The sequence below is a fragment of the Triticum dicoccoides genome, chromosome 4A, assembly GCF_002162155.2.
Source record: "Triticum dicoccoides isolate Atlit2015 ecotype Zavitan chromosome 4A, WEW_v2.0, whole genome shotgun sequence".
In the NCBI taxonomy this organism is placed as follows: Eukaryota; Viridiplantae; Streptophyta; class Magnoliopsida; order Poales; family Poaceae; genus Triticum; species Triticum dicoccoides.
The window spans coordinates 137,704,648-137,719,140 of NC_041386.1; the positions used below are offsets into that span (position 1 = coordinate 137,704,648).

Here is a 14,493-nt window from a genome sequence, read left to right on the forward strand (position 1 = left end):
TCATGCAACAGTTATAACATAGGGTGACACATAACTAGCTCTAGTTCATCAATATAATGTAGTCATGTATTCCGAATATAGTCATATGTGCTTATGGAAAAGAACTTGCATGACATCTTTTGTCCTACCCTCTCGTGGCAGCGGCGTCCTATTGGAAACTAAGGGATATTAAGGCCTCCTTTTAATAGAGCACCGGACCAAAGCATTAACACATAGTGAATACATGAACTCCTCAAACTACGGTCATCACCGGTAATCGTCCCGATTATTGTCACTTCGGGTTAACGGATCATAACACATAATAGCTGACTGTAGACTTGCAAGATAGGATCAAAAACTCACATATATTCATGAAGATATAATAGGTTCAGATCTGAAATCATGGCACTCGGGCCCCAGTGACAAGCATTAAGCATAGCAAAGTCATATCAACATCAATCTTAGAACATAGTGGATACTAGGGATCAAACCCTAACAAAACTAACTTGATTACATGATAAATCTCATCCAACCCATCACCGTCCAGCAAGTCTACGATGGAATTACTCATGCACGGCGGTGAGCATCATTAAATTGGTGATGGAGAAAGGTTGATGATGACGATGGCGACGGATTCCCCTCTCCGGGGCCCCGAACGGACTCCAGATCAGCCCTCCCGAGAGAGTTTACGGCCTTGCGGCGGCTCCGTATTGTAAAACGTGATGAATCCTTCTCTCTGATTTTTTTCTCCCCGAACACGAATATATGGAGTTGGAGTTGAGGTCGGTGGAGCGACAGGGGGCCCACGAGCCAGGGGGCGCGCCCCCCGCCCTCGTGGACAGGGTGTGGGCCCTTGACGTGGATTCTTCTTCTAGTATTTTTTTATATATTTCAAAAATAATCTGCGTTGATTTTCAGGTCATTCCGAGAACTTTTATTTCTACACAAAAATAACACCATGGCAATTCTACTGAAACAATGTCAGTCCGGGTTAGTTCCATTCAAATCATGCAAGTTAGAGTTCAAAACAAATGCAAAAGTGTTTGGAAAAGTAGATACGACAGAGACGTATCAGTACACATCCCATCAGTACCCCCATTCCTCGCCAGGAGTGGGCAGAGGTCCTCAGTGTCGTATTTGCACCAGAGGCCGGACACGCCGTACTTGCACCGGACGCCCGACGCGCCGTTCGCATGGGTGCCACCGTTCACCTTGACCGTGGCCCACTGGATGCCAACGCGCTGGTCCGTAGGCACGACCGCCTCCTTGGCCCAGGTGTCCACCTGGGCGCAGTAGAGAAACATGGTCGTCGCATCCTCGAGCTAGTGATCTCCGATGAAATAGCCAACTTGGAGCTCGAGATCGCGCTCCAGATGTACCGTGAGCGTGTCGATCGCTTGGACGAACGCCTGCACGAGTTCAGGCAGAGCCAAGAGCTACCGTAGGCAAGGGCTCCTAGTCATGGTCTCATGGATGCGTTTAATTTTGTTGAATCGTTTCGACGTGGATAGTTATGTATTCACAGCCATCATAGTATTGCTCTGTTTATTTCTCTGTTTCATTGCGTGTACTCTATTTTCCGTTCTTATATGTTATGTTTCAATGTGTGTATATACACTTTCCATTCTGTATATGTGAATGATAACAGCTAGATTCATATTAATATACAAAAACAGATAGAAAATAGAATTTATAATATATATATATAGTGTTACTATTCATCACTCAGGGTGCAAATTAAGTTATTCTTTATCCGAGGTAATCTTACAATCGCTTTCTAAATAAATTACGTTTAGAATATAAATAGTTACATGCATATTATTCCAATATGTAAAATTTTGTATTAAAAAACAAAAATGTAGGTTGTAAGACCAGAAAAATCACATTTTATGTATGTTTTACACTATGTTTTTACATTCGTAATTTTACGTAACATAGAATATTTTTTACTGCGAGTACATATTTTCTTAAGTTCTCTTTTTATGTATGAAATAAGACATAATTTACGAAACGTAAAAATACGGTCCATTCATGTCAAAATAGAGAGGGGGTAAAGAATAACTATTCCTCATCCAGGGTGACGAATTCTGATAATATTATCAGAATAGTTATTCTGATAACACTTCGGCATTGCACGCTCAACGCAAGTGCACGTCATTGTTTGAACCAAGTGTGCTGCAGTACTCAGGCGAGTGAACTTCCCGTGGTAAAAAACTGCACGCAGTGTTTTTTCTGTTACTGTTTTCGCTCTAGTTTATTAACCGTTTGTCGGAACGAGACGTGTAATATATTGTTGAAAAGCTATGAATTAGGCGCAACTTCGCCATGTTAAACACTTTTCAAGATTCCTCACGGTTTAAGAGCAGATTTGAAAATGGTGCGGCTCACAACGAGTGGCAGCGAGCGTATTTCACATTTTTTTTCAAAACCGATCTTCGGAATGAAGCAAATGATACACTGTTGGATAGATATCATCGAGGCGCATCTTTTTCATATCTATTTGTTTCTCTAATTCGTTACGGTTTAAGAGTAGTTTCAAATTTACCAAATCGCAGAATTCTGTTTTTCAATTTTTTTTCAAATTTTCGGTACTGTTTTCGCTCTAGTTTTTTAACTGTTTATCGAAACTAGGCGTGTAATATGTCGTTGGAAATCTATGGACAAGGCGCAACTTTCACATGTAGAAATGGTTTCGAGATTGCTTACAGTTTTAAGTTAATTTCGAAAATCGTGTGGCAGATGACAAGTGGCAGCGGCCTTTTTTCGCGAAATTTTTACAAACCGGTCGTCAAAATGATTTAAATGGTATGCCGTTGGAAATATATCGACGAGACACAACTTTTTCATGTAGAACACTCTCTCTAATTCTTTACGGTTTAAGATGAATTTTAAATTTACTGAAATGCGGATACTCTGTTTTTCGCAACACCCAAATCGACGTGCGTACTTCATCGGACTGAAAAGCGCAATGCATCGGATGAAAAACCGCACTGCATCAGACGGGTAAGAGAACTGCATGGTTTCTTTTTTTTGACTCAAATTTTTGAAAACGAGGAAGAAAACTCCACTGCTTTTAGACTGAAAACCGTACTGCATCAGACGGACTAGCGGACTGCGTGATTTCTTTTTTGTGGGACGTAAATTTATAAAGACAAGAAAGAAAACCGTACTGGTTTTAAACTGAAAACCGCACTACATCAAACAGGCAAACGAACTTCATGATTTTTTTTATTTAATACATATTTTGATAATGAACTTTGAAAAATGTACTTCTTCGGTTCATTGAGCGCACTGCTTTTACAAAGAAAAGATTTTACAAACTGAATAATCCACATAAATAGTCTTTTTTTCTATCTCCACAGTACAATCACACACAAAATACAACCCTGCTGCACTTTTTATAAAATGCATTGAACCACACACATTAACATAGGGAGAATGCAAATGCTTTTAGCCGCTGAACCACACGCACTCGCCGGACGTACTGCACGCACACGTTGCTTCAACTGCACGAAGGCGTTGCCAATGCACTGTACCAGCAAGCGAGCTGCAAAGCAAACTTCAGTGAGCTACAAAACAAACTTTAGTGAGCTGTAGAGAGGGGACCCTCGCCCTGGGCAACCGGAGCCATCGCCATCCTGGACCCATCCGTCCACTCCGGCGCCATTGAGGAGCCCACGGCCTGATCACGGCAAGGAGCTCGAACGGAGTAGGAGGGGGTTGATTGGCGACAAACTGCTAACCGCACTTCTTACATCGGCACCGCCACCGGACTGCATGAATGCGTGCACCGCACTGCACGACACATGCCGGAGACTGCGAGGGCTCGCCCTCAACGAACTGCATCAACGCACTGGAAAATGTACAAAATGAAAGCTTCTGAACTGTACTGCGCTACTCATCAGTTTTTCTGAAAACACTATAAATTATTCTGAACACCAAAAAATTCTGGGACAGGATGCGCACGGCGTCGCACTTCCGTACTGCATGCAGTTGGTGGCTGAGACCTTGCCGGAATACGAGGAAAGGGGGTCGGCAGAGAGGTTGGGGAGAAGGTCACCTGAATGAGAAGGAGGCGGAGGGGGTCAGATTTGCGGTGGAGGAAGGAGTCCGGCTGCACACGCGCAGGTGGGGATCCGGCCGCCGGCGCGTGGTGATAGAGCTTGTCGTATCCGATGCATATAAGACAACATGGGTGCTAGCAGGGACAAACCGCATGGGTGTGCGCAACCGAACTGCAAGAACCAAGCGAGGGAGGTGAGGAGTGGCGGTGCTCTCGCTTCTCTCCTAGCTGGCGTGCTGCTCACTCCCCAGGTGCTGCAGGTGAGGAAGGCTAGCGGCTTAGAGCCTCTGCCTCCTCTGTGTCCCTAGGTGCGGCGCAGGTAGACCTCCATCCGGGAGAGGCGGCACCCGAGGGACGCAGAAGTGGTGCGGGCCGGAGCCAGCGACCCGCCATGCGGCCTGCGAGGAAGTAGATGACCGGGGAGGTGCCGGTGTGGCACGGTGGGCTGGCGGCGGCCAAGATCCGAAGGTCTGTGGCGGCGGCGCGTGTGTCGGGGGACGGCGGCTGGACGGAGGTGGTGCAGGCCAGCGCGAGGGAGGTAGGTCGCGAGGCGGGTCGGGGGAGGCCCGGATCCCGTGGCCGGCTCACGGGAGGAGGATGCCGGGGTGGTAGGCTCCCGGCGACACATCCGGGCTAGTAACTGCTCCTATCGCGCATCCGGGCGACGGATCTGGGGCGTGGGGGTGAGGGATGGGGGGATGGCCAGCAGCGCGCTGGGGTTGGTGGTGCGGGGAGCTGGCTGGGGGGAAGAATGGTGGTGGAGGCGGAGGGGATCGAGGGGACAGGGGAGGAAGAGATGTAGAGGCAAGTGCGTGCGTGGGTGGGTGGGCTGAGGTTGGGAGGTGTTATCAAAATAAGTGGTTTTTGTTATCTCTCCCTAATAATAAAGCACGGATTAGGTCTCCGGGTTCACCGTCGCGGCGTTTTTATAAAAAAGTCCCTTTGCTTTTCGAAAATAGAACCCGCAGTCCTTTCGTTAGTGAATCTGGGAAAACGCTTCGGTTTTACAAAAAAGACCCTACGTTTGTTCAATATTCAGTCCGCGGTCCCTGATTCATCTTATCCAAAACTCCTCCCTTTCCAGCGACGGCAGCGACGGCGGAGCACGAGCACGTGAGGGGCGGCGCCTTCCTCCCTTTCCAGCGACGGCAGCGACGGCGGAGCACGAGCAGGTGAGGGGCGGCGCCTTCGTCGGACGGCTAGCCGCGGCGGAGGAGAAGCCGGACGCCATGGGTGCGGCTACAGACGAGGCGGAGGAGAAGGCGGACGCCGTGGGCGTTCATGAAGGATGGTACGCCGGCCGCCGGCGCCGGTTGCCAGTCCTCTCTGGCCTCCTCCGTGGTATCCTTCTCAACCTCCGTTGCTCCTATCGTGATTTGGATGGAAAATTGGAGGCCGGCCGTGTCCTTCTCCAACACAAATTGATGTAGTGCCCAACCCGGATTTGATTGGCTGCTACAAGAAGCAAGGGTCCTCGGCCGGAATCTCCATCAGGTTTTTCCCTTCGACCATAATCTCCATCATCCTGTCGAAATTGCAATTTTTGAACAAACATCCAATGTCGCCGCCAAGTTCGCCGGAGGAAGAAGCGCCGAGTTCGCCGGAGGAACAAGAACGCCCGCCGAGTCCTGTGGTGGCTACACGAGAGGTATGTATCCCCTCGAAGCTACGCCACGGCGCGGTAGAGCCTGAAGTTCGTCAAAACTTGGCCTGACCGTCACTGACGCCACCTTGCTGCCGCTGTTGCTAGAGATGAGCTGAATAGCAAGCTTTGGTTGCCTCTTTGCTTCCACGTCACTGCTCTTCGACTCTCTGTAATTGTAAAACACCTAATCCGATTCTTCAGCACTTGATACTGGTGTCATGGTCTTCTTCCCTTACTGTTGCGAGACTTGGTTTCAATTAGTAATCTTGAGATCAACGCGTACTCATGGATTGCTTAGATGGAGGACCACTGTTGGTTTTGTACTTAGATGCGATTGTGAATCATGCACGGTTCAATTCATTTTCATGTGGTATTTTTCCTAAATTTGTGCCTGCCTGAACATTATTACTCTTAAACTATGAACAACGATTTTTACAACTGTAGGAAAATTACTTTGCCGCATCACAAGAAAAACAGTTTGAAACAGAGAACTGTACTGAACCTTCTAATTATTGTATGAACTTGCTTCACTTAATTTGAACTGCATACATAGGCTACTTTGCTCATGCATGCATCGATACTATTGTGTATAAATCATGCTTATGTATCTCAGTATTTGTGTGTCTAAGATGACGATCTCAAAGACCATATTTTTTCATGCTTTTATGATGTTAAAATGTTTTTGACTCCCCTGTTGTAGTTATTATTTCTGTCCCCTTGCTTGATTATGTTTTTTCTTAAGTTAACAATTAGCTTTGAAGAATATAGATATGCTAGCTGCACCTAGGTTATTATTTTTCTTCAGTTAAGAATTAGCTTTGCAGAATAGATATGCTAGCTGCACCTAGCAAAACAGGATTAGGATGTGTAAACAGGATTAGAAATATCTAGAACTGAAGGACTTCAGTTGGTGTTTGTTAGCTAGATGGAATTAGATTTGTGGAGATATCAGTTTATGGGTGGCTATTTGATTGGTGAATTCACCTGCTATATGAGCACTATTTTTAATAAATAGTGTGCACCTAGAGAAGTATATGCACATGTTTGATGATAAATGATTCATAGAAAGGATTGTGTAAAAAATTGCTATTTTTAATTTCTTGAGAACTAGCGTATATTTTTTCCACTACATTAGACTTCAGATTTTTCTTGGATTTGCTTTCTGCATCAATGTTTTCAGTGCCGTCCTTCTTCCGCAATGCTGCTGCATGACAGGATTCACAGTGACATGGCCGCAACCAGCGAGGACACGAGCTCATGAGGATTGTTGCTGCTTCGGAGGACATGGGAGCTGCCATAGCCAGCGAGTACGTGAGCGCATGCAGTCAGCGTCGCTTTAGAGGATGCGAGAGCCATCTCAGCTTGAGAGGATGCGCATACCATCTCCAGGTATATAGCAGTAACATCTCTCCCTAACTCCACTCCGATATGTAGCATTTTTTTCTCTCCTATTGTGAGACTGCAGTGTATGCAACAAGTGTTCTTGTAAATGTCTGAGCATAAAGACTGCTCATGGGTGATGCTTCTGTGACCAAACCTCTATGTATGGCCTTTGCGGCCTTTCCTATAAATAAGTATATGTCATCGCCATAGTAATTGTGTACTTCTCTATTAGAAAATCACAAGATAGTTTCAGTGTTGTTGTTCTCAATCATGTTACCCTTAAGTGCAAGACATCAATGTGCTCTTAAGAGAAAGGGAATTTTTGGCAGGAAAGGTAAGAAATTCGAAGCAAGCTCATGCAGGTACATTTTCTTTTGGTTTAGTTAATGAATGCTTTGGTATAGGTCTAATCGCTCCTTCCTGGAGATGATTCTGTCTTATTTCTTTTGTGGGGACTTACTTTGGTTTCTTTAATTAGGATACCTTCACCTGGTATTTTTTGTTTTTATTAATGAATATAGATTAGTTGCATTGTTTTGACTCACCTAAGCTAGCCGTATAGTTAGAAATTCAGCGTGCACACAAGGCGATCTGGTTGAGTTTTACTAGCTAACTGTATCATTGTTGTCTGCATGCTGAAAAAGGTTATGGGTATGTACGGAAACTAAATGATGCTCTGTTCATCTGTTGTTGTCGTTGTTTCCACTAGATGATGCTTTGTTCATCTGTTGTCGTTGTTTCCTCCCCGTGAAGGCCTCCCAAATGTCATCTCCTTCCCTTCTCTTGCTGCTCGCTGAAATTGCTCCTACTGCTACCTTTGCATGGTAAGGTGTCTCTACCTATAATAAATTCAGTATCGGACTACATGTTGTTTGTGTATGTCTTTATGTGGGATATATGTATGTCAGTATACAAATATTGTTTGACACCATCTTTTAACCGATTCAGGTGTTCATTCAATCTGAATCGTGTTGTTTTATTTAGCCTATGCCAGCCTATGATTTCCTGTGCAGCAAACTGTAAATAATTATCCTTAACTGATGTCTTTGATCCTGCAGTTGGGTAATGCACTTGGGATCAATTTTTTCTAATAATTATTAAAATTATGTCTAACTTGGATATGCCTCTTACAGCTAGGTAATAAATTAATGCAACTGAATTCATTTATAGATTAACATTGTTATAGCTTACCTATTTAGTACGTACTCCGACAATTGAGATCGGGATCCCTTTTTGGTAATTGATAATCACTTTGGAAAATAAGTGGGGATATTGTCACTTAAAAGATACCAAATTTGTGGAGCTTGACCGATCAGGACCAATTCTTTCATTGTACTAAGCCTACCAAATTTATGGGAAACAGCTTGCTTCGCTACAGAGCAATACTTTGTGTACATGATCTCTAGATGCTTGAGTTTCTCCTTTTCAGTTTCTTTGGATGTTGCACTGTATGATTTAGAACTTCATATGTAGATTTGGTCTGCATCATGCCAAGAATTGGTATAATTTTTTGTTAATTTGGTAGGCTCTTTGCAGCAGCAGATTCTAGCTGATATACATATGTCATGCTTGCTTACTGTTTAACATGAATACTTTTTGGTGTGCTTCTTATATCATAGTACTTTGTGTCTAATTATATAAATGAAAGGCCGTGAATCGGGGTAAGACTCTAGACTAAATCTTATAACTTCATTTTAATATTTGTGTAGGTGAGGGAGTTCTGTGAATACACTCCGAGGGCAGGGATCCCATTTCAGTGAAATCATGCTACTATAACTTAAACACGCCAAGAAGACGAGAGATAGTCCTTCGTTGGAGCGATATTTCTTCCAAGGATGGTGGTTGGCATGGATCAGCACCAGTAATACCCTGAATTTTTTGAACTTGGCTCCTCTAGCCTAACTTGATTATGAAAGTTCCAGTCAAATGAATTTATTATGTATTTTTGGCTTGGAGTTGATCCCAAAAAATAAATTTCTTATGCCTATTTTACAAAGAAGAAAGCGTTCAATTATAATTAGCTCTACCCTGCATTTGCCCATACTTTGCCTGGAAGTGATCAATTGGACATCTTGAGCTTGAAACTAGCATACTGGTCAAGGAAATACTCTCTCCGTTCCTCAATATAAGTCTTTTTTAGAGATTTCAATACTGACTATATACGGAGCAAAATGAGTGAATCTACACTCCAAAACACGTCTATATACATCTGTATGTTATCCATATTGAAATCTCTAAAAATACTTATATTTGGAAACGAAGGGAGTAGTATATTTCAACACGTATGCAGATTGGAATATGATGAAGAAGAAAACAAGGAACTTAAAGATTATCAGTGAATCGTCACGCAAAAAGTATACTCTAGAGATTACAAGATGCACATGTAATTAATAAAGTTTTGCTAGATTCATTTAATAAATTAAATATATATCCAATTTGTTTCCCTCCTGAGATGCACCGGTTCACTCTGAAGTATGTTTATTACAACAAATTATGTTTAGAAAAAGTATTATTTATCTCTCCCGTTGCAACGCACGGGTCCTTTTGCTAGTTAGAATATAAGAGTCTTAAGGGTGTTATCATAATAGACCCATCCTCTTTATATATATATACATATAATATATATATGGCAACACTATTCTAATTTCAGGATTAGAATAACTATTTAAATCACAGGTCCTATATAGGGGCGAGCGAATTATTTCCGAACTCCCAGCCCGCTACACAAAGAAATCCTACCCCACCACCCACGACCGCTCGTTCCCAACCTCCCGCTATCCGCTGCCCTGGATCCACCGCGACGACGCCACCCCCTGGATCCACCGCCTCTGGCCGCCGTCGCCCCGGCCCCTGCGCGCCTCCCGCCGCAGGCCCCCATCCCCCGAGGCGCCTCTCGCCGCCGTCACCGCGTTCCCGGCGCGCCTCCCACCTCCGGCCCCCATTGCCCGATGTGCCTCTCGCCGCCGTCGCCCCGGCCACGGCGTGCCTCCCACCGCTGGCCCCCATCCCCCGACGCGCCTCTCGCCGTTGTCGCCCCGGCCCGGCGCGCAATTACTTGGACGGCGCCTCCCTCCCCTGGATCCACGGTGGCAGCGGCCTCCCTCCTCCTGGAACCACGCCGGCGAACTCCCTTCCCCTTGATCCACGGCGGAGGCGGCCTCCTCTGCTTCCAACGCGAACATTCTACTACATGACATAACGTCGTCCAATGCCGTCCGCCTCCTCTCCATCTTGAAGTTCGATTTGATTCTGCCCAACATGTGTGATGCTCCCGCACGCCTCGACCCACCGGCCACCGCTACCAGCGACGGCCACCGCGTTTACCTTCCTTCGTAGGTGTGTTTGAACCGCAGCATGCTGCCCTTGGCTCCTCAAGCTCCATACACCAGCCGGCTTGGTTCAGGTTGCCGGCCCAGCCGCGCAAGTGAAAGCACGGCACTGGCACCGGAAGCTTGCTCGGGCGTCGTATAGTTGCATAGAAGCTGCAGAGCAAGTCTTCTTGCCACTACTGAACGAGGCGTCACCGGACCTTGATGCTTGTCCTTCATGCTCCAGCCACCAATAGTTGGGCTTCAAGGACGGGCGATGCTCATGGTTTCCCTAAGGATCTTGTGCTTCAGTCCTATAGCTACAGGTCCTCTACAACTACAGGGCGGGGGAGCTCCTAGACTCCGAGATGTCACCGTTGTGTCGACTTCACCTACGCGGCTACGTGGATGATCGTGCTGGCCGGCGCTTGGAGGTGGAGAACTGTCGTTGCAGCGTCTAACGCCGACGTGGTGTTTTTTCCTGTTAATAATTAGATAATTAACAGGAGGAAGGAGAACCACTTGATTGGAATGAACGACAGATTTAGGAGCTACAACACCTATGCAGTAATAACCATACTGCAGACGAGCCGAACCCGTCTTGAACTACTCTGTTTATTTATCCTCTCAGTTTTTATTTATTTCTGGTGCTTTTGGGAGTAATTAGTCAATTTTGTTTTTGTATGGATGTAATTTACAGTAGATAGAGATGGTTTTCTATAGTTAAATGCCTACATGTTCATTCATATGCTCAAGAAAAATAGTATGGATGCACATTGTCAACTATTCTTCACCATTTTGTGTAGTAATTAGTATGGCTGGCCATTTTCAGCGGTAATTAGCATGCTGCAGTCCACTGTGTCAATTTTCAGCAGGCCAACTTCAGTTAAGTATGCGTGTCGACATGTCATGCGTGTGCAGACATCTTCAGTTAAGTATGCAGTGTTGCTCAACATGTGTGGACTGCAGTGCCGCGTGCTCCCGTGTGTTGTTGTTAGGTGCACCATGCGAGCCAGCTCAAATCCCCAAAACATGAGGAGCACCGCCGCCAGGAGCATGCTCGCGCAGCTGCCTGTCAAAGCTGACGAGGTCACAAATACATGCGTCGAGAAGTTCCTATAGAGCTGTAGTATTATTCTTCAGAGTTCAGATAACTGAAATTTGGGCTGCTGCTAGAACCTGATGGCCTCGAGCTTGTAAAAGGATATTCAGAAGTTTCTGTAAACAGAAGTTCAAAATTCAAAAGAAAGAGTGTTATGTACTCCTGCCTCTGTCCTAAGTCTGGTGTCTCATATGTCTCTGTGTGGGTACTTCATGTGTGTCGTGTGCTCCCATGTGTGCGTGCTCTATTATGTGTGTCGAGTGTGCTCTCATATATACTCCCGTTTGTGTTTGTGTTTGTATGTTCTAAAAGCTTATATAATATTTTCTCCAGTCTTCATGTCTTGGTGTTAAACATTCTTTTTCTTTTCACAAGCAGGAAAAAAAGATTCATGTAAATTCACAACAAATGTTATGTATGTGCAATAAAACAAAAGTATACAAGCGATAACAAATTACATTTTAAAAAGGGTCCGCTGAAATACATATTCTTGATTTTGGAAAGTTCATATTTCACCGTCCCCGAGCAGTGCACCACAAAGGAGCTCATTCAAAAACAAACTAACAAAAATGAAAAAAAAATCAAGGCCCGACTTATAAGAAACTTTTTCTCATTTCTAAAAAATCTAAGAAGGTCAAATAAAATAACATAGCAGTTCAATATCCATAATTTATTAGAATTTTCTCTTTTCTAAAAAATAAAAGCAAGAATAAAAAACCGATTTTCCCATTTCAAAAAAAATAAAACCATGAAGTTCAATTTTTTTCTAAAAAAGAGAACAATATGATTTGTATCAAAACCTAGCATTTTCCCCATAAAAACAATAAGTGAGGTTGGGGAGTTACGGGCCTGATCTCCATCCATCGCGTGCGGCTTGCCCTTGCGTCTCTAATCGAACTTTCGTAGCTCCTCTCTCTCTGCTGCCGCACACACGACATCTAGGTTTTGTATGAATGTGTGATGATGAATTGGTCGACCAGTACACTACACCCATGCAAATATATGTGTTTCTATCTACTTTGTATAAATCAAAAATTTAGATTTTTCTACTTATGTGGATACAATACTTGAGAAATTCGTATGATACTGGAGAAGAAAGTTCTCACATCCTTTTGTATCTACCGAATTTGTAAGGTCAAAGACTAAAACCAACAAAGTTCGCGTTCAGTTGTAAGTGAAAACCAGCTGCTCAGTGCAATGAAGCCTAGTCCAAAATTCAAGACACAGTGTTTATGCCTTGTAAGTAAAAAATGGAACTTATGTCTTTTTCTTGTTCGATTGTTTCTATATTTGGCTTATGAAAAACTTGACTTGATGCCCTTTCAAAAAAAAAATTGAGAATTCCAAATTGTAAAAAACATGAAGTTTAAATTGAAAAAAAAAGCATTTCCCTATTTCTAAAAAACTGAAACAAAGAATTTCAAATTTAAAAATAAAATAGAACAACTTGATGTTTATCAAAAAAGGATTTCCCCATTTATAAAAACAAAACCAAATAGTTAAATTAAAAAATTAGACATAACGGAGTACAAATTTAAATAAGGAAGAACCCAGAAGTTCGACTTTAAATAACGAAGTTGTTCAACGAAAAGACTACGAAAAAAGTGATTTTCTTTGTTTTTTGGAAACACCTCGAAGTTCAAATTAAAATAACGAAGCGGTTCAATATTTACCAAAGGGAATAGTTTGATGTATACAACAAACTCAAATTCTTCTTGTTTCTGTGCAAAATTCATGTATGAAGTTCAATTTAACAAAGGTTGTATGATGTTTACTTAAAATATTTTTTTCCTTTTATAGGAATAAAACTAAGAAGTTCAAATTAAGAAACAAAGAAGTTCAAAGATTATAAAAATCTAGGATTTACATGCTCAATTTTGATGAAGTTCAAAAAACTCGATTTTCCTCGTTACTAAAGAAAAAACTAAGAAGTTCAAATTAAAATAACAGAGAAGTTCAAAGTTTGTAAAAACCTCTCATTCTCGTTACTAAAGAATCAACTAATAAGTTTGAATTAAAATAAGGGAACAACTAAAAAATTAAAAAAAATCCCCATTTTCTAAGAAAGCTAGGATTTTCCCCGATACTAAAGATTAAATCATGAAGTTCAAAAATAGAGAAAAGACAAATTCGATGTTTATTTTAAAATCGAACACAATTCTTTACTCAAAAAATAAAAATATGTGAAGTTCAAATTAAAATAACCGAGAAGGTCAAAGTATATTAAACCCTAGGATTTATAAGCTCAAAAAACAAAAACAAAAAAGAATGCCATTTTGGGCATTTTCGTTCAAACACAGTGAAGTTCGAACAAATATGCCCGAGAAGTTCAACTACTTCACGATGTGCGTTTCCATTCGCAATGAAGGCATAAATCATGATCTCGTCATTTTAATTTACTTCAAAACAACAGGAATATTATTTGTGTAAGTTCAAGTCCTCGATCGGAGAAAATTAAAAAAAATATTGTGAAAGAGGTTTATACAAAGAGAATATCATTTGTGTAACACTGACGAAATGGATGAGAAAATTACAAACAAAAATACGTCACATAAGTTCAACGTGAAAACAGCAGGAAGTTCAACTACTACGCTGAATGAATTTTAGATGAAAAACTTTTAAAATCGTCACGAGTATGAAAAGATGATCAACACGGGAAACTTGCGTGCTTACAGCAGCTTTCCATCGGTATATCACCTGCTCAATTCCGATGAATGGATGGAGAGTCACGAGCAGTGGATGGAGACCTACGAGCAAAAAAATCACGTGAAAAACAGAGTGAAGTTCAGGTACACGCACCGAGAAGTTTAGGTTCTTCACGCGGTGCATTTTCGAAGAATCTGTTTCGCGATAAAGGCAGAACACATGATTCCGCCGTTTTCGAAATTACTTGAAAACAGCTGGGAATGAGAGAATACCATCAACATGAAAAAGTTTCGCATTTTCCGTAGCTTTCAGCGGTATATTATTTGCCCCATACCGATAAAGTTTGTAGAAATTATGGCGAAAATAC

The 14,493-nt window shown here is 42.8% G+C and overlaps 2 long non-coding RNA genes across 2 annotated transcripts; one reads left to right on the forward strand and one right to left on the reverse strand.

Moving 5' to 3' along the window:
• Positions 1-3,304: 3,304 nt before the first annotated feature.
• On the reverse strand, positions 3,305-4,851 carry LOC119285421. Its single transcript, XR_005139487.1, has 2 exons — positions 4,040-4,851; positions 3,305-3,832 (listed from the first exon to the last, which is right to left on the reverse strand). It is a non-coding gene; the product is annotated as an uncharacterized LOC119285421 (long non-coding RNA).
• Positions 4,852-5,503: 652 nt separating this feature from the next.
• LOC119285422 lies at positions 5,504-9,071 on the forward strand. The gene is made up of 5 exons (XR_005139488.1): positions 5,504-5,536; positions 5,615-5,690; positions 6,903-7,404; positions 7,780-7,894; positions 8,780-9,071. It is a non-coding gene; the product is annotated as an uncharacterized LOC119285422 (long non-coding RNA).
• The last annotated feature ends 5,422 nt before the right edge of the window (positions 9,072-14,493 follow it).